At 45.3% G+C, this 20636-nt stretch overlaps 1 protein-coding gene across 1 annotated transcript in view; it reads right to left on the reverse strand.

Annotated features, from left to right (window-relative positions):
* The window catches only part of LOC140398321 (Fc receptor-like protein 5), a 293198-nt gene that overhangs the window by 141673 nt on the left and 130889 nt on the right, over positions 1-20636 (reverse strand). The window lies entirely within an intron of this gene.

A 20636-nucleotide genomic window follows, 5' to 3' on the forward strand; every position in this document is an offset into this window, starting at 1 on the left:
CAAGAAATGAAATTGCTGAGCCTCTAACTAAAATCTTTGTGTCCTCGTAGGCCACAGGTGAGATCCCAGAGGACTGGAGGGTAGCCAATGTTGTACCGTTATGTAAGAAGGTTTGCAAGGAAAACCCGGGTAATGAGCTTGACGTCAGTGATAATGAAATTGCTGGAAAAGATTCTGAGATAGGATCTATGCACATTTGGAAGTGAATGGTCTCATTAGCGACAGACAGCATGGTTTTGTATGAGGGAGGTCATGTCTCACTAATTTAATTGAGTTTTTTGAGGAGGTGACAGAAATGATTGACGCGAGAAGGGCTGTGGATGTTGTCTACATGGACTTTAGTGAAGCATTTGATAAAGTCCCTCATGGCAGGCTGGCGCAAAAGATTAAACCACATGGGGTCAGGGGTGAGCTAGGGATGGATGCAGAACTGGCTTGGCCATAGAAGACAGAGAGTAGCAGTGGAAGGGTGTTTTTCCAAATGGAGGTCTGTAACTAGTGGTGTTCCACTGGGATCAGTACTGGGACCTCTGTTGTTTGTAATATATACAAAATGATTTGGAAAAAAAGGTAGCGGGTCTGATAGCAAGTTTACTAAGATTTCAGGAGTCGTGGATAGTGATGAAGATTGAACAGGATATAGATGGGCTGCAAAATTGGGCGGAGAAATGGCAGATGGAATTTAACCCAGACAAATGCGAGATGATGCATTTTGGGAGATCCAATCCAGGTGGGAGCTATAAAATAAATGACAGAACCATCAGGAGCATAGAGACACAGAGAGATCTGGGCATTCAGATCCACAGATCCTTAAAAGTGGCAGCACAGGTGGAAATGGTGGCCAAGAACATAAGAACGAGGAGCAGGAGTAGGCCATCTGGCCCCTCGAGCCTACCCCGCCATTCAATGAGATCATGGCTGATCTTTTGTGGACTCAGCTCCACTTTCCGGCCCGAACACCATAACCCTTAATCCCTTTAGTCTTCAAAAAACTATCTATCTTTATCTTAAAAACATTTAATGAAGGAGCCTCTACTGCTTCACTGGGCAAGGAATTCCATAGATTCACAACCCTTTGGGTGAAGATGTTCCTCCTAAATTCACTCCTAAATCTACTTCCCCTTATTTTGAGGCTATGTCCCCTAGTTCTGCTTTCACCCGCCAGTGGAAACAACCTGCCCGCATCTATCCTATCTATTCCCTTCATAATTGTATATGTTTCTATAAGTTCCCCCCACATCCTTCTAAATTCGAATGAGTTCAGTCCCAGTCTACTCAACCTCTCCTCGTAATCCAACCCCTTCAGCTCTGGGATTAACCTAGTGAATCTCCTCTGCACACCCTCCAGTGCCAGTATGTCCTTTCTCAAGTAAGGAGACCAAAACTGAACACAATACTCCAGGTGTGGCCTCACTAACACCTTATACAATTGCAGTATAACTTCCCTAGTCTTAAACTCCATCCCTCTAGCAATTAAGGACACAATTCCGTTCGCCTTCTTAATCACCTGTTGCACCTGTAAACCAACCTTTTGCGACTCATGCACTAGCACACCCAGGTCTCTCTGCACAGCGGTATGTTTTAATATTTTATCATTTAAATAACAATCCCTTTTGCTGTTATTCCTACCAAAATGGATAACCTCACATTTGTCAACATTGTATTGCATCTGCCAGACCCTAGCCCATTCACTTAGCCTCCCGAAATCACTCTGCAGACTTCCAGTATCCTCTGCACTTTTTGCTTTCCCACTCATTTTAGTGTCGTCTGCAAACTTGGACACATTGCCCTTGGTCCCCAACTCCAAATCATCTATGTAAATTGTGAACAATTGTGGGCCCAACACTGATCTCTGAGGGACACCACTAGTTATTGATTGCCAAACAGAGAAACACCCATTAATCCCCACTCTTTGCTTTCTATTAATTAACCAATCCTCTATCCATGCTACTACTTTCCCCCTAATGCCATGCATCTTTATCTTATGCAGCAACCTTTTGTGTGGCACCTTGTCAAAAGCTTTCTTGAAATCCAGATATACCACATCCATTGGCTCCCCGTCATCTACCGCACTGGTAATGTCCTCAAAAAATTCCACTAAATTAGTTAGGCACGACCTGCCCTTTATGAACCCATGCTGCGTCTGCCCAATGGGACAATTTCCATCCGGATACCTCGCTATTTCTTCCTTGATGATAGATTCCAGCATCTTCCCTACTACCGAAGTTAAGCTCACTGGCCTATAATTAACCGCTTTCTGCCTACCTCCTTTTTCAAACAGTGGTGTCACGTTTGCTAATTTCCAATCCGCTGGGACCACCCCAGAGTCTAGTGAATTTTGGTAAATTATCACTAGTGCATTTGCAATTTCCCTAGCCATCTCTTTTAGCACTCTGTGATGCATTCCATCAGGGCCAGCAGACTTGTCTACCTTTAGCCCCATTAGCTTGCCCATCAATACCTCTTTAGTGATAACAATCCTTTCAAGATCCTCACCTGTCATCGCCTCATTTCTATCAGTCACTGGCATGTTATTTGTGTCTTCCACTGTGAAGACCAACCCAAAAAACCTGTTCAGTTATCAGCCATTTCCTCATCTCCCATTATAAAATCTCCCTTCTCATCCTCTAAAGGACCAATATTTACCTTAGCCACTCTTTTTTGTTTTATATATTTGTAGAAACTTTTACTATCTGTTTTTATATTCTGAGCAAGTTTACTCTCATAATCTATCTTACTCTTCTTTATAGCTTTTTTAGTAGCTTTCTGTTGCCCCCTCAAGATTTCCCAATCCTCTAGTCTCCCACTAATCTTTGCCACTTCGTATGCTTTTTCCTTCAATTTGATACTCTCCCTTATTTCCTTAGATATCCACGGTCGATTTTCCCTCTTTCTACCGTCCTTCCTTTTTGTTGGTATAAACCTTTTGCTGAGCACTATGAAAAATCGCTGGGAAGGTTCTCCACTGTTCCTCAACTGTTTCACCATAAAGTCTTTGCTCCCAGTCTACCTTAGCTAGTTCTTCTCTCATCCCATTGTAATCTCCTTTGTTTAAGCACAAAACACTAGTGTTTGATTTTACCTTCTCACCCTCCATCTGTATTTTAAATTCCACCATATTGTGATCGCTCCTTCCCAGAGGATCCCTAACTATGAGAACATGAATCAATCCTGACTCATTACACAGGACCAGATCTAGGACCGCTTGTTCCCTCGTAGGTTCCATTACATACTGTTCTACGAAATTATCGCGGATACATTCTATAAACTGCTCCTCAAGGCTGCCTTGACCGACCTGGTTAAACCAATCGATATGTAGATTAAAATCCCCCATGATAACTGCTGTACCATTTCTACATGCATCCGTTATTTCTTTGTTTATTGCCTGCCCCACCATAATGTTACTATTTTGTTGCCTATAGACTACTCCTATCAGTGACTTTTTTGCCTTACTGGTCCTGATTTCCACCCAAATGGATTCAACCTTATCCTCCATAGCACCGATGTCATCCCTTACTATAGTCCGGATGTCATCCTTAAATAACAGAGCTACACCACCTCCTTTACCATCCACTCTGTCCTTCCGAATAGTTTGATACCCTTGGATATTTAACTCCCAGTCGTGACCATCCTTTAACCATGTTTCAGTAATGGCCACTAAATCATAGTCATTCACGATGATTTGCGCCATCAACTCATTTACCTTATTCCGAATACTACGAGCATTCAGGTAAAGTACACTTATGTTGGCTTTTTTTAACCTCTGTTCTGAATCTTAACACCTCGATCAGTAACCTCTCCTAAGTTATATTTCCTCTTAACTTTTCTCCTAATTTTCCTTGTCGTTGAACCCATGTCTTCATGTAACAACCTGCCGTGTCACTTACCATTATGTTTTTACTTCCCGTTTTATTCCTTTTAGAATTACTGGTCCTATTCACTGAGCTCCCCTCAGTCACTGTACCTTGTACTGTTGTACTGAAACTGTATAAGGCTCTGGTCAGACCCCATTTGGAGTATTGCGGGTAGTTTTGGGCCCCGTATCTAAGGAAGGATGTGCTGGCCTTGCAAATGGTCCAGAGGAGGTTCACAAGAATGATCCCTGGAATGAATAACTTGTCATATGAGGAACAGTTGAGGACTCTGGGTCTGTACTCGTTGGAGTTTAGAAGGATGAGGCGGGATCTTATTGAAACTTACAGGATACTGCGAGGCCTACTGCTAGAGTCGACGTGGAGAGGATGCTTCCACTCGTAGGAAAAACTAGAACCAGAGGAAGGTAGTAAAACAGGGACAGAAACAAAAGGTAGTAAGGGGGAAAGTGTAAGGCAGAGAAGCCATAGTCAAAAATCAAAAAGGGTGACAGTACAAGGTACAGTGACTGATGCACATCAGGTAGGGGCAGGAACATCCTAGTGGAAGATCTGCTGGAGGACAGTCCTTTAGAGGATGAGAAGGGAGATTTAATAATGGGAGATGAGGAAATGGCTGAGGAACTGAACAGGTTTTTTGGATCGGTCTTCACACGGCGGATTTGAAATTAGCCAATGTGATACCACTGTTTAAAAAAGGAGGTAGGCAGAATGCGGGTGATTATAGGCCAGTGAGTTTAACTTCGGTAATAGGGAAGATGCTGGAATCTATCATCAAGGAAGAAATAGCGAGGCATCTGGATAGAAATTGTCCTATTGGGCAGATGCAGCATGGGTTCATAAAGGGCAGGTCGTGCCTAACTAATTTAGTGGAATTTTATGAGGACATTACCAGTGCGATAGATAACGGGGAGCCAATGGATGTGGTATATCTGGATTTCAAGAAAGCTTTTGACAAGGTGCCACACAAAAGGTTGCTGCATAAGATAAAGATGCATGGCATTAAGGGTAAAGTAGTAGCATGGATAGAGAATTGTTTAATTAATAGAAAGCAAAGAATGGGGATTAATGGGTGTTTCTCTGGTTGGCAATCAGTAGCTAGTGGTGTCCTTCAGGGATCAGTGTTGGGCCCACAATTGTTCACAATTTACATAGATGATTTGGAGTTGGGGACCAAGGGCAATGTGTCCAAGTTTGCAGATGACACTGAGATGAGTGGTAAAGCAAAAAGTGCAGAGGATACTGGAAGTCTGCAGAGGGATTTGGATAGGCTAAGTGAATGGGTTAGGGTCTGGCAGATGGAATACAATGTTGACAAATGTGAGGTTATCCATTTCGGTAGGAATAACAGCAAAAGGGATTGTTATTTAAATGATAAAATATTAAAACATGCTGCTGTGCAGAGGGACCTGGGTGTGCTAGTGCATGAGTCGCAAAAGGTTGGTTTACAGGTGCAACAGGTGATTACGAAGGCGAATGGAATTTTGTCCTTCATTGCTAGAGGGATGGAGTTTAAGACTAGGGAGGTATGATGCGGCAATTGTACAAGGTGTTAGTGAGGCCACACCTGGAGTATTGTGTTCAGTTTTGGTCTCCTTACTTTAGAAAGGACGTACTGGCACTGGAGGGTGTGCAGAGGAGATTCACTAGGTTAATCCCAGAGCTGAAGGGGTTGGATTACGAGGAGAGGTTGAGTAGACTGGGACTGTACTCGTTGGAATTTAGAAGGATGAGGGGGGATCTTATAGAAACATATCAGATTATGAAGGGAATAGATAGGATAGATGTGGGCAGGTTGTTTCCACTGGCGGGTGAAAGCAGAACTAGAGGGCATAGCCTCAAAATAAGCGGAAGTAGATTTAGGACTGAGTTTAGGAGGAACTTCTTCACCCAAAGGGTTGTGAATCTCTGGAATTCCTTGCCCAGTGAAGCAGTAGAGGCTCCTTCATTAAATATTTTTAAGATAAAGATAGATAGTTTTTTTAAGAATAAAGAGATTAAGGGTTATGGTGTTCGGGCCGGAAAGTGGAGCTGAGTCCACAAAAGATCAGCCATGATCTCATTGAATGGTGGAGCAGGCTCGAGGGGCCAGATGTCCTACTCCTGCTCCTAGTTCGTATGCTCTTATGTTCAGAAGTACATCCCTGGTCTTGTATTCTAGCCCTCTTGACATGAATGCTAACATTGCACTTGCCTTCTTAATTGCCGAATGAACCTGCACATTCACCTTAAGAGAATTGTGAACAAGGACTCCCAAGTCCCTTTGTGCTTCTGATTTCCGAAGCATTTCCCCATTTAGAAAATAGCCTATGCCTACATAAATTCCTCCTCCAAAATGCATAACCTCACACTTTTCCACATTGTATTTCATTTTACCACTTCATTGCCCACTCTCCTAGCTTGTTCAAATCCTTCTGCAGCCCTCTTGCTTCCTCAATACTACCTGTCCCTCTACAGGGGCGTCATTCTCCGACCCCCCGCCGGGTCGGAGAATGGCCGTTGGCCGCCGTGAATCCCGCCCCCGCCCCCGCCGAAGTCTCCGCTCCCAGAGATTGGGCGGGGGCGGGAATCCGGCCGCGCCGGTTGGCGGGACCCCCCGCTGGATTCTCCGGCCCGGATGGGCCGAAGTCCCGCCCAGGAATTGCCTGTCCCGCTGGCGTAAATCAAACCTGGTATTTACCGGCGAGACCAGGCGGCGTGGGCGGGCTCCGGGGTCCTGGGGGGGCGGCGCGGGGCGATCTGACCTCGGGGGGTGCCCCCACGGTGGCCTGGCCCGCGATCGGGGCCCACCGATCCGCGGGCGGGCCTGTGCCGTGGGGGCACTCTTTCCTTTCCACCTCCGCTACGGCCTCCACCATGGCGGAGGCGGAAGAGACTCTCCCCACTGCGCATGCGCGGGAAACTGACAGCGGCCGCTGACGCTCCCGCGCATGCGCTGGGAAACTGACAGCGGCCGCTGACGCTCCCGCGCATGCGCCGCATTTCCGCGCCAGCTGGCGGGGCAACAAACGCCATTTCCGCCAGCTGGCGGGGCGGAAATCCCTCCGGCGTCGGCCTAGCCCCTCAATGTTGGGGCTAGGCCGCCAAAGATGCGGAGACTTCCGCACCTTTTTGCCGGCGCGATGCCCGTCTGATTGGCGCCGGCTTTGGCGCCAGTCGGCGGGCATCCCGCCGTTGGGGGAGAATTTCGCCCCAGATCTTTGTATCATCTGTAAACCTAGCAACAGCGCCTTCAGTTCCTTCTTCCAGATCATTAATGTATATTGTAAAAAGTTGTGGTCCCAGCACCGACCCCTGAGTCACACCACTAGTCACCGGCTGCCATCCTGAAAAATACCCCTTTATCTCCACTCTCTGCTTTCTGCCAGTCAGCCAATCCTCTATCCATGCCAGGATCTTACCCTGAACACTATGAGCTTTTAACTTATTTAACAGTATCCTATGCGGCACCTTGTCAAAGACTTTCTGGAATTCTAAATAAATCACGTCCACTGGTTCTCCTTTGTCTAACTTCCTTGTTACCTCCTCAAAGAACTCTAACACATTTGTCAGACACGACCTCCCTTTTACAAAGCCGTGCTGACTCAATCCGATTTTACCATGCACTTCCAAGCACTTTGCGATCTCATGTTTCATAACAGACACTAAAATCTTACCAACGACCGTAGTCAGGCTAACCGGCCTATAATTTCCCGTCTTCTGCCTCCCTCCCTTCTTAAATGGTGGTGTTACATCAACCACCTTTCAGTCCTCTGGGATCTTTCCTGCCTCCAGTGATTCCTGAAAGATCATCACTAATGCCTCCACAATTTCCTCAGCTATCTCTTTTAGGACGCTGGGGTGTAGTCTATCCGCGGTCCAGGTGACGTATCCACCTTCCGACCTTTCAGTTTCCCCAGAACCTTCTCCTTAGTAATGGTCACTGCCCTCACCTCTGCCCCCTGGTTCTCCTGGAGCTCTGGCATCCCACTGGTGTATTCCACCGTGAAGACTGATGCCAAGTAACTATTCAGTTCGTCTGCCATTTCTTTGTTTCCTATTATTACTTCTCCAGCCACATTTTCTAGTGGTCCAATGTCTATTTTTGCCTCTCTCTTACCTTTTATATATTGAAAACAAGTCTTCCTTTCTTCCTTTATATTACTAGTTAGCACTCATATTTCATCTTCTCCCCCCTTATTGCTTTTTTAGTTGTCCTCTGCTCGCTTTTAAAGGCTTCCCAATCCTCCAGCTTCCCACTAATTCTTGCCACTTTGTATGCCTTTTCATTAGCTTTTATGCTGTCCTTGACATCCCTCGTCAGCCATGGATGCCTTGTCCTCCCCTTAACATGTTTCTTCCTCCTTGGGATGAATTTCTGTTGTGTCTCCCTAATAACTTCCAAAAACTCCTGCCATTGCTGTTCCAGTGTCTTCCCTGCTAGGCTCCTTTTCCAATCAACTCTGGCCAGCTCCTTCCTCATGTCTTTGTAGTTACCCTTATTTAATTGTAATACCATTAGACCTGATTGCAGCTTCTCCCTCTCAAACTGCAGGCTCACAGACGACCCCCTGGTCCCTCCAGGCACCATCGAAGAGGACAAAGTACTGGAGTCCAACAAGGGACCTTCCACCAAGGAGACGGTGGCAGTCTCTAGTTCTACCGAATCCCACCCCCATTCTTCAGTATCTCAAGGGCAGCGGGTAGGACAGGGTGGCAAGGCGATGCCAGTGATACTAGCAAGTCGGTCGGGGCGCACCGGCTCTAGGCCCTCCAGAGGATGTCTGCCAAGGGCATCAAAGGCCACAGGGCACAGAGAGCAGACTATGGTCATCTGGGTCTGTGGCAAATCAACCTTATCTATCTACCTTCTTATCTAAGTCATTGGTACCAATGTGAACCACATCTTCTGGCTGTTGACCCTCCACCAGAGGAATGTTGCACTGTGAAATCCTTGGTCCTTGCACCAGGCAGGCACTGTCCTATCCTGGAGTCACGTCAACGGCTAGAGAAACACCAGTCTGTTTCCCTAACTAACGAATCCCCGATTATGATTGCTCTTCTCTTCTTCTAGGTTGTAAGACTTCTTACTGCGCTCAACCTAGTCCAAGGCCGGCATATCCACATCTAGGGAGAGAGATTAGGATAGGTGCAAAACTAACAGGGTTGTTGTGGTAGGGGATTTTAAATTCTCCTATATTGACTGGGACTCACTTAGTGCTAGGAACTTGGATGGGGCAGAGTTTGTAAGGTATATCCAGGAAGGCCTCTTGATGCAATATATAGATAGTCCAACAAGGGAAGGGGCTGTACTGGACCTGGTATTGGGGAATGAGCCTGGACAGGTGGTTGAGGTTTCAGTAGTGTAACAGTAGCGTGGGTAGCCCCGTTGGCATAGAGGTTAGCACTATTGCTTCACAGCACCTGGGTCCCAGGTTCAATTCCCGGCTTGGGTCGCTGTCTGTGCGGAGTCTGCACGTTCACCCCTTTTCTGCGTGGGTTTCCTCTGGGTGCTCCGGTTTCCTCCCACAAGTACCAAAAGACGTGCTATTAGGTAATTTGGACATTCTGAATTCTCTCTCTGTGTACCCGAACAGGCGCCGGAATGTGGCAAATTCGAGGTTTTCACAGTAACTACATTGCAGTGTTAATGTAAGCCTACTTGTGACAATAAAGATTATTATTATTATTTTGGGAGTAGTGACCACAATTCCGTAAGTTTCAGGGTACTTTTGGATAGGATTGGGGGCAACCCTCGCGTTAAGGTGCTAAACTGGGGAAAGGCAAATTATGATAACATTAGACAGGAATAGAAGAATTGCGTGCCAAATCGGACATGTGGAAGTCTTTCAAGCGACAGTTGATTAGGATTCAGGAAAGTCATGTTCCTGAGAGAATGAAGGATAAGTATGAGAAGTTTAGGGAGCCTTGGATAACGAGGGATATTGTGACCCTCGTTAAAAAGAAAAGGGAGACTTTTGGACAGTCTGGAAGGGTGGGGACAATCGAAACCCTTGAGCAATATAAAAAAGTAGGAAGGTACTTAAGCGGGAAATTAGGAGGGCTAGGAGGGGTCATGGAAAGTCCTTGGCAAGTGGGATTAAGGTGAATCCCAAAGCTTTTTATTTATATATAAAAAGCAAGGGGGTGACCAAGGAAAAGTTTGGACCACTTAAGGACAGTGGGGAAACCTATGTGTTGAGCCAGAGGAAAGGGGCGAGGAACGAAATGAGTACTTTGCATCAGTGTTCACCAAAGAAAAGGACTTTGTGGAAGATGATTCTTGGGTAGGGTGTGTCGACAGTCTGGGTCATGTTGACATCAAAAAGGTGGAGGTATTGGGTCTTTTAAAAGATATTAAGGTAGATAGGTCTCCTGGGCCGGATGGGATTTATCCCAAAATACTGAGGGAAGCAAGGGAAGAAATTGCTGGCGCCTTGACTGGCATCTTTGTATCCATCACATATGGTGGTCTAGGAGGCTGGTAACGTCCATGACTTTGTACATATTACAGGACACATTCCACTCGACCGAACTGCTCTGCCATATCTTAAATGAATTTCCCTTAAATTAAATTAATCCTACTTTGGATTACTTATATTACCTTATTCTATTGGCCCTAACATTCCTTTCCTACATAGAAACATAGAAAATAGCAACAGGAGGAGGCCATTCGGCCCTTGAAGCACTCTCCGCCATTCATTATGATCATGGCTGATCATCCAACTCAATAGCCTCCCGCTTTGCCCCGATATCCTTTGATCCCCTTCGCCCCAAGTACTATGTCTAACTGCTTCATGAAAACATGCAATGTTTTGGCCTCAACTGCTCTCTGTGGTAACAAATTCCACAGGCTCACCACTCTAGGTAAAGAAATTTCTCCTCATCTCTGGCCTAAATGGTCTACCCCATATCCCCCTGGTTCTGGACTCCCCATGCTATCTGGAACATCCTTACTGCATCTACCTTATCTAGTCCTGTTAAAATTTTATAGGTTTCTATGAGATCCCCCCTCATTTTTCTGAAATCCATTGAATATAATCCTAACCAATTCAATCTCTCCTCATGCGTCAGTCAAGACATTCCAGGAATCAGTCTGTTAAACCTTTGCTGCACTCCTTCTAGAGCAAGAACATCCTTCCTCAGATAAGGAGACGAAAAGTGCACACAATATTCTAGGTGTTGCCTCACCAAGGCTCCGCTAATTGCAGCAAGATATCCCTGTTCCTGCACTTGAAAACTCTCGCAATGAAGGCCAGCATACCATTTGCCTTCTTTGTCACCTGCTGTACCTGCATGCTTACCTTCAGTAATGCATGTATGAGGACACACAGGTCTCGCTGCACATTCCCTTCTCCTAATTTATGACCATTCAGATAAATAGTCTGCCTTCTTGTTTTTGCAACCAAAGTGGATACCTTCGCATTTATCCAAATTATATTATGTCTGCCATTCATTTGTCCACTCAATCAACTTGTCCAAATCACACTGGAGGATCTCTGCATCCTCCTCACAGATCACCCTTCCACCAAACTTGGTCTCATCTGCAAGTTTGCAAATTTTACATTTTGCTCCCTCATCTAAATCATTCATATATATTGTGAACAGCTGGGGTCCTAGCACTGATCCCTGTGGTACCCCATGAGTCACTGCCTGCCAATTTGAAAAAGATCAGTTAATTCTTACTCTTTCTTTCCTGTCTGACAACCAGTTTTCTATCTATCTCAATACATTACCCTTAATCCCATGCACGTTAATTTTACACGCTAATTGCTCATGCAGGACTTTGTCCAAAACCTCTGAAGGTTCAACTATGCCACATTCACTGGCTCAAAGAACAAAGAACATGAACAAAGAAAGGTACAGCACAGGAACAGGCCCATTGGCCCTCCAAGCCTGCGTCGACCGTGCTGCCCGTCTAAACTGAAATCTTCTGCACTACCGGGGTCCGTATCCCTCTATTCACATCCTAGTTATGTATTTGTCAAGATGCCCCTTAAACGTCACTTTCGTCCCTGCTTCCACCACCTCCTCCGGCAGCGAGTTCCAGGCACCCACTACCCGCTGTGTAAAAAACTTGCCTCGTACATCTCCTCTAAACCTTGCCCCTCGCACCTTAAACCTATGCCCCCCAGTAATTGACCCCTCTACCCTGGGAAAAAGTCTCTGACTATCCAATCTGTCTATGCCCCTCATAATTTTGTTGACCTCTATCAGGTCACCCCTCAACCTCCTTCGTTCCAGTGAGAACAGACCACGTTTATTCAACCTCTCCTCATAGCTAATGCCCTCCATACCAGGCAACATCCTGGTAAATCTCTTCTGCACACTCTCTAAAGCCTCCACATCCTTCTGGTAGTGTGGCGACCAGAATTGAACACTATACTCCAAGTGTGGCCTAACTAAGGTTCGATACGGCTGCAACATGACTTGCCAGGCCTTATACTCAATGCCCCGGCCAATGAAGGTAAGCATGCCGTATGCCTTCTTGACTACCTTCTCCACCTGTGTTGCCCCTTTCAGTGACTTGTGGACCTGTACACCTAGATCTCTCTGACTGTCAATACTCTTGAGGATTGTACCATTCACTGTATAGTCCTGTATTGGACCTTCCAAAATGCATTACCCCACATTTGTCTGGATTAAACTCCATCTGCCATCTCTCCGCCCAAGTCTCCAAACAATCTAAATCCTGCTGTATCCTCTGACAGTCCTCATCGCTATCCGCAATTCCACCAACCTTTGTGTCGTCCGCAAACTTACTAATCAGACCAGTTACATTTTCCTCCAAATCATTTATATATACTATGAACAGCAAAGGTCCCAGCACTGATCCTTGCAGAACACCACTAGTCACAGCCCTCCAATCAGAAAAGAACCCTTGCATTGCTACTCTCTGCCTTCTATGACTGAGCCAGTTCTGTATCCATCTTGCCAGCTCACCTCTGATCCCATGTGATTTCACCTTTTGTACCAGTCTGCCATGAGGGATCTTGTTAAAGGCCTTACTGAAGTCCATATAGACAACATCCACTGCTCTACCTGCATCAATCATCTTTGTGACCACCTCGAAAAACTCTATCAAGTTAGTGAGACATGACCACCCCTTCACAAAACCGTGCTGCCTCTCGCTAATACGTCCACTTGTACAGGGAGTAGATCCTGTCTCGAAGAGTTCTCTCCAGCAATCTCACTACCACTGACGTAAGGCTCGCCGGCCTGTAGTTCGCTGGATTATCCTTGCTACCCTTCTTAAACAAAGGAACAACATTGGCTATTCTCCAGTCCCCCTGGACATCACCTGAAGACAGTGAGGATCCAAAGGTTTCTGTCAAGGCCTCGGCAATTTCCTCTCTTGCCTTCTTCAGTATTCTGGGGTAGATCCCATCGGGCCCTGGGGACTTATCCACCTTAATATTTTTCAAGACGCCCAACACCTCTTCTTTTTGGATCTCAATGTGACCCAGGCTATCTACACACCCTTCTCCAGACTCAATATCCACCAATTCCTTCCTTTTGGTGAATGCTGATGCAAAGTATTCATTTGGTACCTCGCTCATTTCCTCTGGCTCCACACATAGATTCCCTCCCCTGTCCTTCAGTTGGCCAACCCTTTCCCTGGCTACCATTTTGCTTTTTGCGTACCTGTAAAAAGCCTTGGGATTTTCCTTAACCCAATTTGCCAATGACTTTTCGTGACCCCTTCTAGCCCTCCTGACTCCTTGCTTAAGTTCCTTCCTACTTTCCTTATATTCTGCACAGGCTTTGTCTGTTCCCAGCCTTCTAGCCCTGACAAATGCCTCCTTTTTCTTTTTAATGAGGCCTACAATATCTCTCATTATCCAAGGTTCCCAAAATTTGCCATATTTATCCTTCTTCCTCACAGGAACATGCCGGTCCTGAATTCCTTTCAACTGACATTTGAAAACCTCCCACATGTCAGATGTTGATCTACCCTCAAACATCCGCCCCCAATCTAGGTTCTTCAGTTCCGCCTAATATTGTTATAATCAGCCTTCCCCCAATTTAGCACATTCACCCGAGGACCACTCTTATCCTTGTCCACCAGCACTTTGAAACTTACTGAAATGTGGTCACTGTTCCCAAAATGCTCCCCTACTGAAACTTCCATCACCTGGCCGGGCTCATTCCCCAATACCAGGTCCAGTACAGGCCCTCCCCTCATTGGACTATCTACATATTGTTTTAAGACGTCCTCCTGGATGCTCCTTACAAACTCTGCCCCGTCCAAGCCCCTAACACTAAGTGAGTCCCAGTCAATATTCGGGAAGTTAAAGTTTCCCATCACAACAACCCTGTTGCTTTTACTCCTTTCCAAAATCTATCTACCTATCTGCTCCTCTATCTCCCGCTGGCTGTTGGGTGGCCTGTAGTAATCTCCCAACATTGTGACTGCACCCTTCTCATTCCTGATCTCTACCCATCTCTACCCTCGCTGCCCTCGGAGGTGTCCTCCCGCAGTACAGCTGTGATATTCTCCCGAACCAGTAGCGCAATTCCTCCGCCCCTTTTACATCTCCCTGTATCCCGCCCAAAACATCTAAATCCTGTAACGTTTAGCTGCCAATCCTATCCCCTCAACCAGATCTCTGTAATGGCAACAACATCATAGTTCCAAGTACTAATCCAAGCTCTAAGTTCATCTGCCTTACCTGTTATACTTCTTGCATTGAAACATATGCAGTTCAGGCCTCCAGTCCCGCTGTTTTCTGCAACATCTCCCTGTCTGCTCTTCCTCAAGAGCCATACTGGCCCTATTCCCTCGTTCTCCCTCAATTTTTTCACCTTCTGACCTATTGCTCCCGTGCCCACCCCACTGCCATACTAGTTTAAACCCTCCCGTGTGACACTAGCAAACCTCGCGGCCAGGATATTTATGCCTCTTCAGTTTACATGCAACCCGTCCTTCTTATACAGGTCACACCTGCTCCGGAAGAGCTCCCAGTGGTCCAGATAACTAAAACCCTCCCTCCTACACCAACTGTTTAGCCACACGTTTAGCTGCTCTATCTTCCTATTTCTAGCCTCACTGGCACGTGGCACAGAGAGTAATCCCGAGATTACAACCCTAGAGCTCCTGTCTTTTAACTTTCTGCCTAGCTCCCTGAACTCCTGCTGGAGGACCTCAACCCCCTTCCTGCCTATGTCATTAGTACCAATATATACCACAACCTCTGCCTGTTTGCCCTCCCCGTCAGGATGCCCGCTATCTGTTCTAAGACACCCTGGACCCTGGCACCAGGGAGGCAACATATCATCCTGGAGTCTCTTTCATGTCCACAGAAGCGCCTATCTGTGCCCCTGACTATAAAATCCCCTATGACTATTGCTCTGCTGCGCTTTGACCCTCCCTTCTGAACATCAGAGGCAGCTGTGGTGCCACTGCTCTGGCTGCTGCGGTTTTCCCCTGATAGGCTATTCCCCCCCAACAGTATCCAAAATGGTATACCTGTTCAGGAAGGGGACAACCACAGATGATTCCTGCACTGACTGACTGCCCCTTCTGGTGGTCATCTATCTCTCTGCCTGCACCTTGGGTGTGACCACATTTATATAACTGCTACCTATGACGCTTTCCGCCACCTGCATGCTCCTAAGTGCATCCAACTTCTGCTCCAACCGATCCATGCGGTCTGTGAGGAGCCGGAGTTGGGTGAACCTTCTGCAGATGTAGCCATCTGGGACGCTGGAAGCCTCCCAGACCTGCCACATCTCACAGTCAGAGCACTGCACCCCTCTGACCGACATTGCGTTAACTAATTAATAATTTTTTTTTAAACTAAAAGTTACTGTTTCCCAGCACTAGATTTCTACTAAATGCTAAATACAGTACTCTCCGGTCTCTGGCTTAGATACCCCTCTAAATTATGATTAAGTAATTAATTATGTTTAATTAGTTTAACAATGTTTATTTTTTAAATTTACTGCAGATTCCCTACCAGCCAATCAGGTCACAGCTTTCTCCCTCTCACTAAACCCTGCAATCTCCAACATTCTGGTTTCTGATTTGAGTCATTTGTGAAGACATAACCAGAGTATGTGCTAGTTGTTCATCCATTTCTTTGTCTCCTATCATACATTCCCCTGTTTCTGACTGTAAGGGACCTACATTTGTCTTAACTAATCATTTTCTCTTCACTTCCCGACAGAAAGATTCTATGTCCTCTGCAAGCTTTCGCTCGTACTCTATTTTCACTTTCTTAATCAATCCCTTGGTCCTTCTTTGCTGAATTCTAAACTGCTCCCAATCCTCAGACTTTTTGTTTTTCTTGGCGGATTTGTATGCTTCTTCCTTGCAAGCCATGGATTGGCCACCTTTTCATTTTACCTTTGAGGGCACTAGGAGGGCCGAAGAGCCTGTTCCTGTGCTGTATTGTACTTTTGTGCCAGTCAGATATAAACAATTGTTGCAGTTCCTGATGTGCTCCATTGCCTATCCGCTATCAACCCTTTCAGTAACATTCCCCAATCAATCAAAGCCAACTCATGCCTCATATCATTGTAGTTTCCTTTATTGAGATTCAGGACCCGAGTCTCAGATCAACTAATTCACTCTCCCACATGATTAAAAAATCTAAGGCATCTCACTCAACTAGAACATAGAACAGTACAGCACAGAACAGGCCCTTCAGCCCTCGATGTTGTGTCGAGCATTGTCCGAAACCAAGATCAAGCTATCCCACCCTCTGTCATTCTGGTGTGCTCCATGTGCCTATCCAATAACCACTTGAAAGTTCCTAAAGTGTCCGACTCCACTATCACAGCAGGCAGTCCATTCCACACCCTAACCATTCTCTGAGGAACTAGATTGCCAATAATTCTGTTTCTCATTACACAGCACCCAGTGTACCAGTGTAGGATGGCCTGCTCTCTAGTTTGTTCTTCAATGAACTAGATGGCCTGATCCAGAAAACCATCCTGTATACACTGCAGGAATTCCTCCTCTACAGTATTTTGGCTAATTTGATTTGCCAAATCTATATGCAGGTTAAAATCACCCATAATTACAGATGTTCCTTTAGTGCATGCATCTCTAATTTCCTGTTTAATGCCATTACCAACAAGGCCATTCCCACTGCAGTTTGGGGACCTATATACGACGCCCACTAATGGTTTTTGCCCCTTGGTGTTTGTCAGTTCTACCCATACAGATTCCACATTGTCAGAACTAATATCCTTCCTCACTATTGCGCTACTTTCCTCATTAACTAGCAATGCAACTCCACCGCCTTTTCCCTTTTAGTCTGTCCCCCAACCCTGGTCATCCTTCAACCATCTCTCTGTATTCTTGATTATATCATACCCGTTTACATCTATTTGCTCGATTAGATCATCTGCTTTATTGCAAATGGTCCATGCATTAACGCACAAAGCCTTCAAGCTTGTCTTGTCATGGAAGTGTCCCTTTAAGAAAGATTTTGTCTTATCACATGACTTCAGTGATGTCATTTGTGTGGGGGGAGCTGAGCGGTGGTTGTGAGTTTTTGGTTTCGCTTTCTCATTTGGCTGCTGTGGACTCAGACAGGGAACAAAAGTTTTGTTTTGGCCTGCCTCTCTATCTTCATTTTAAAAGCTGTTCCAGACAGTTTGGAAATGAAAATTGCTTTCTGGAAGGAATTCAAATCTGCTGTTTGAAAAGGGGAAGAGTATCAATAACAACAGTCTTATACAAGTGTGAATGCCGTGTGCTGGGCCATGCCTTTGAGAAGGGTTTTCTGGCTTTATTTGGATTTTGTTATTGAATTGGAACAGTTAAGGGGGAATTCATTAAGGGCTATACATAGATTATTGTAGCTATGTGGGGTCTTTATGTTTGTAATTGATTAAAAAATTCTTGCTTGTGTGTTTATACAAATGTTAAATAAATTCGAAGGAATAAAGCTTGTTTTTTAGATTAAAAACGCCTAAGAACTCTGTTGAATAACACCTGAAAGGAAGGTTCTTGTGCTCATGCCAGCCACATTCAAGAAAACGTTATAGGTCAGGTGAACTCCATAATATACTTTGGAGCTTTTAAAACCCTGGCCCATAACAGTCATAACAGGCCCAAGACATTACTTGTCTTGCTCCCAATATTTTTCAATGCCCTCTTTTGAATCTGGACTTGGTTTCTCTGCCTATCACTTTTCTTATTCACCTTTCTGTCTTTTGTTTTTGTCCTTGTTTCCTCCTCCTCTGACTCCTTGCATAGGTTCCCATCTCCCTTCCATTTTAGTTTAAACCCTCCCCAACCACTCTAGCGAATTCTCCCCCTAGGACATCAGTCTCGGTCCTGCCCAGGTATAACCCATCCAGTTTGTACTGGTCCCACCTCCTCCAGAATCGACCCAAATGCGCCAGAAATCTGAAACCCTCTCCCTCACACCATCACACCACCAGCGGGCAGCACGGTAGCATAGTGGTTAGCACAATTGCTTCACAGCTCCAGGGTCTCAGGTTCGATTCCTGGCTTGGGTCACTGTCTGTGCGGAGTCCGCTCGTCCTCCCCGTGTGTGCGTGGGTTTCCTCCAGTGCTCCGGTTTCCTCCCACAGTCCAAAGATGTGCAGGTTAGGTGGATTGGCCATGCTAAATTGCCCTTAGTGTCCAAAATTGCCCTCAGTGTTGGGTGGGGTTACTGTGTTATGGGGATAGGGTGGGGGTGTGGGCTTGGGTAGGGTGCTCTTTTCAAGAGCCGGTGCAGACTCGATGGGCCGAATGGCCTCCTTCTGCACTGTAAATTCTATGATTTTATCTCTTCAGCCATGTATTCATCCAATGTTTCCAGCTTTTCCTACTCTGACCAAAATGTGGCACTGATAATAATCCTGAGATCCGACTTCTCAACTTTCTTCCTAACTCCCTATATTCTGTTTTAGGACCTTGTCCCTTTTAAAAGAAAAACTTTAGTCATTAGTTGATGTGTACCACTGCCACTAGCTGTTCACCCTTCGCCTCCAGAATGCACTGTAACCACTCAGAGAGATCGTTGACCCTAGCACCAGGGAGGCAACATACCATCCTGGAGTCTCATTTGTGGCCACAGAAACATCTGTCTGTCCCCTTAAATGGAATCCCCTATAACTATTGCATTCCCACACTTTTTATTTCTCCCCTCTGCATGGTGGGGGTATGATAGAGAGAAGGAATTGAAAGAAATAAGTAGAACTAAAAGAAATAATGCTAGAAAAATTAATGGGACTAAAAGGAGAAAAATCCCCAAGACCTGATAATCTACATCACAGGGTACTAAAGGAGGTGAGCAGGGATATGTTGTCATCTGCCAGAATCCTGTACACTCTGGAACACCTGGCAGATTATAGGGTGGTAAATGCAACCCCACTATTTAAAAAAGGAGGGAGGGAGAAAACAGGGAATTAAAGACCGGTCTGCTTAAGACCAGGAGTAGGGAAAATGGTATTTGCAGGGTAAATCATTGCACATACATTATAAGGGATGTGATAAAAGGACACTTAGAAAATATCAATGAAATTATGCAAAGTCAATGCGGATTTATGAAAATCATATTTGACAAACCTATTGGAGATTTTTGAGGATGTAACTAGTAGAATAGATAAGGGTGAATCAGTGAATGTGGTGTATTTTAATTTTCAAAAAGCTTTTCATAAAGTCCCACGTAAGAGGTGAGTGTGCAAATTTAAAGTGCATGGGATCGGGGGTAATATACTGGCATGGATTGAGCATTAATTAGCAGACAAGAAACAGAGATTAGGAATAAATGGTTCTTTTTCAGAGTGGCAGGTGATGACTTTTGGGGTCCTACAGGGATCAATACTTGGGCCCCAGCTATTCGCAATATACATCAATGATTTGGATGTGGAAATCAAATGTAAAATTTCCAATTTTTCTGAGGACATACAATTTGGTGGGAATGTGAATGTTAAATGGAGGATGTTAAAAGGTTTCAAGATAACTTACACAAGTTGAATGAGTGGATAAACCATTGCCGATGCAGTATAATGTGGATACGTGTGAAGTTATCCACTTCAGATGGAGAAACAGAATGGTAGAATATTATTTAAATGGTGATAGATTGGGAAATGTTGATGTACCAACGGACTTGGTTGTCCCAGTACATCAGTCACTGAAAATGAGCATACAGATGCAGAAAGCAGTTAGGAAGGCAAATATCATATTGCCCTTCATTGCAAGAGAACTTGGATACTGAAGCAAGGATGTCTTACTGCAGCTGTACAGGGCTTTGGGGGGGGTTACACCTGGAGTATTGTGTGCAGTTTTGGTCTCTTTACCTAAGAAAGGACCAAATGGAACAAATTAATCTAAGTGTAATTTTTCGGAATCAAGCTGTCCTGTTTTTATACTGTACCATTATCTATTTTTTTTAAATTCAGTCACAGGATATGGGTATTACTGGCTGGCCTGCATTTATTGCCCATCCCTTATTACCCTCAAATGGAGTGGCTTGCTGGGCCATTTAGGGCCAGTTAAAAGTCATCATTGTGGATCTAAAATCACCTTTGGCTAGGCCAGATACGAATGGCAGCTTTTTTTCCTTCCATAAAGAGCAGTGCAACAACTGATGATGGTCATCATTAGACCTTTAATTCCATATTTTTACTGAATTCAAATTTCACCATCTGTGATAGAGAGGTTCCAGCCGAGGTTCTTCCTAGTGCTAGGCCAATGACAGTACCACTACAACACCCCCTCTCACACAATTACTGTAACACAGAAGGAGCAATTCACCTGGAGCCACTGCCCCGCATTCTCTCTGTAGCCTTGCACATTCTTCCTTTGCAGATCAC

This window comes from Scyliorhinus torazame, chromosome 21 (genome assembly GCF_047496885.1).
Source record: "Scyliorhinus torazame isolate Kashiwa2021f chromosome 21, sScyTor2.1, whole genome shotgun sequence".
Lineage (NCBI taxonomy): Eukaryota > Metazoa > Chordata > Chondrichthyes > Carcharhiniformes > Scyliorhinidae > Scyliorhinus > Scyliorhinus torazame.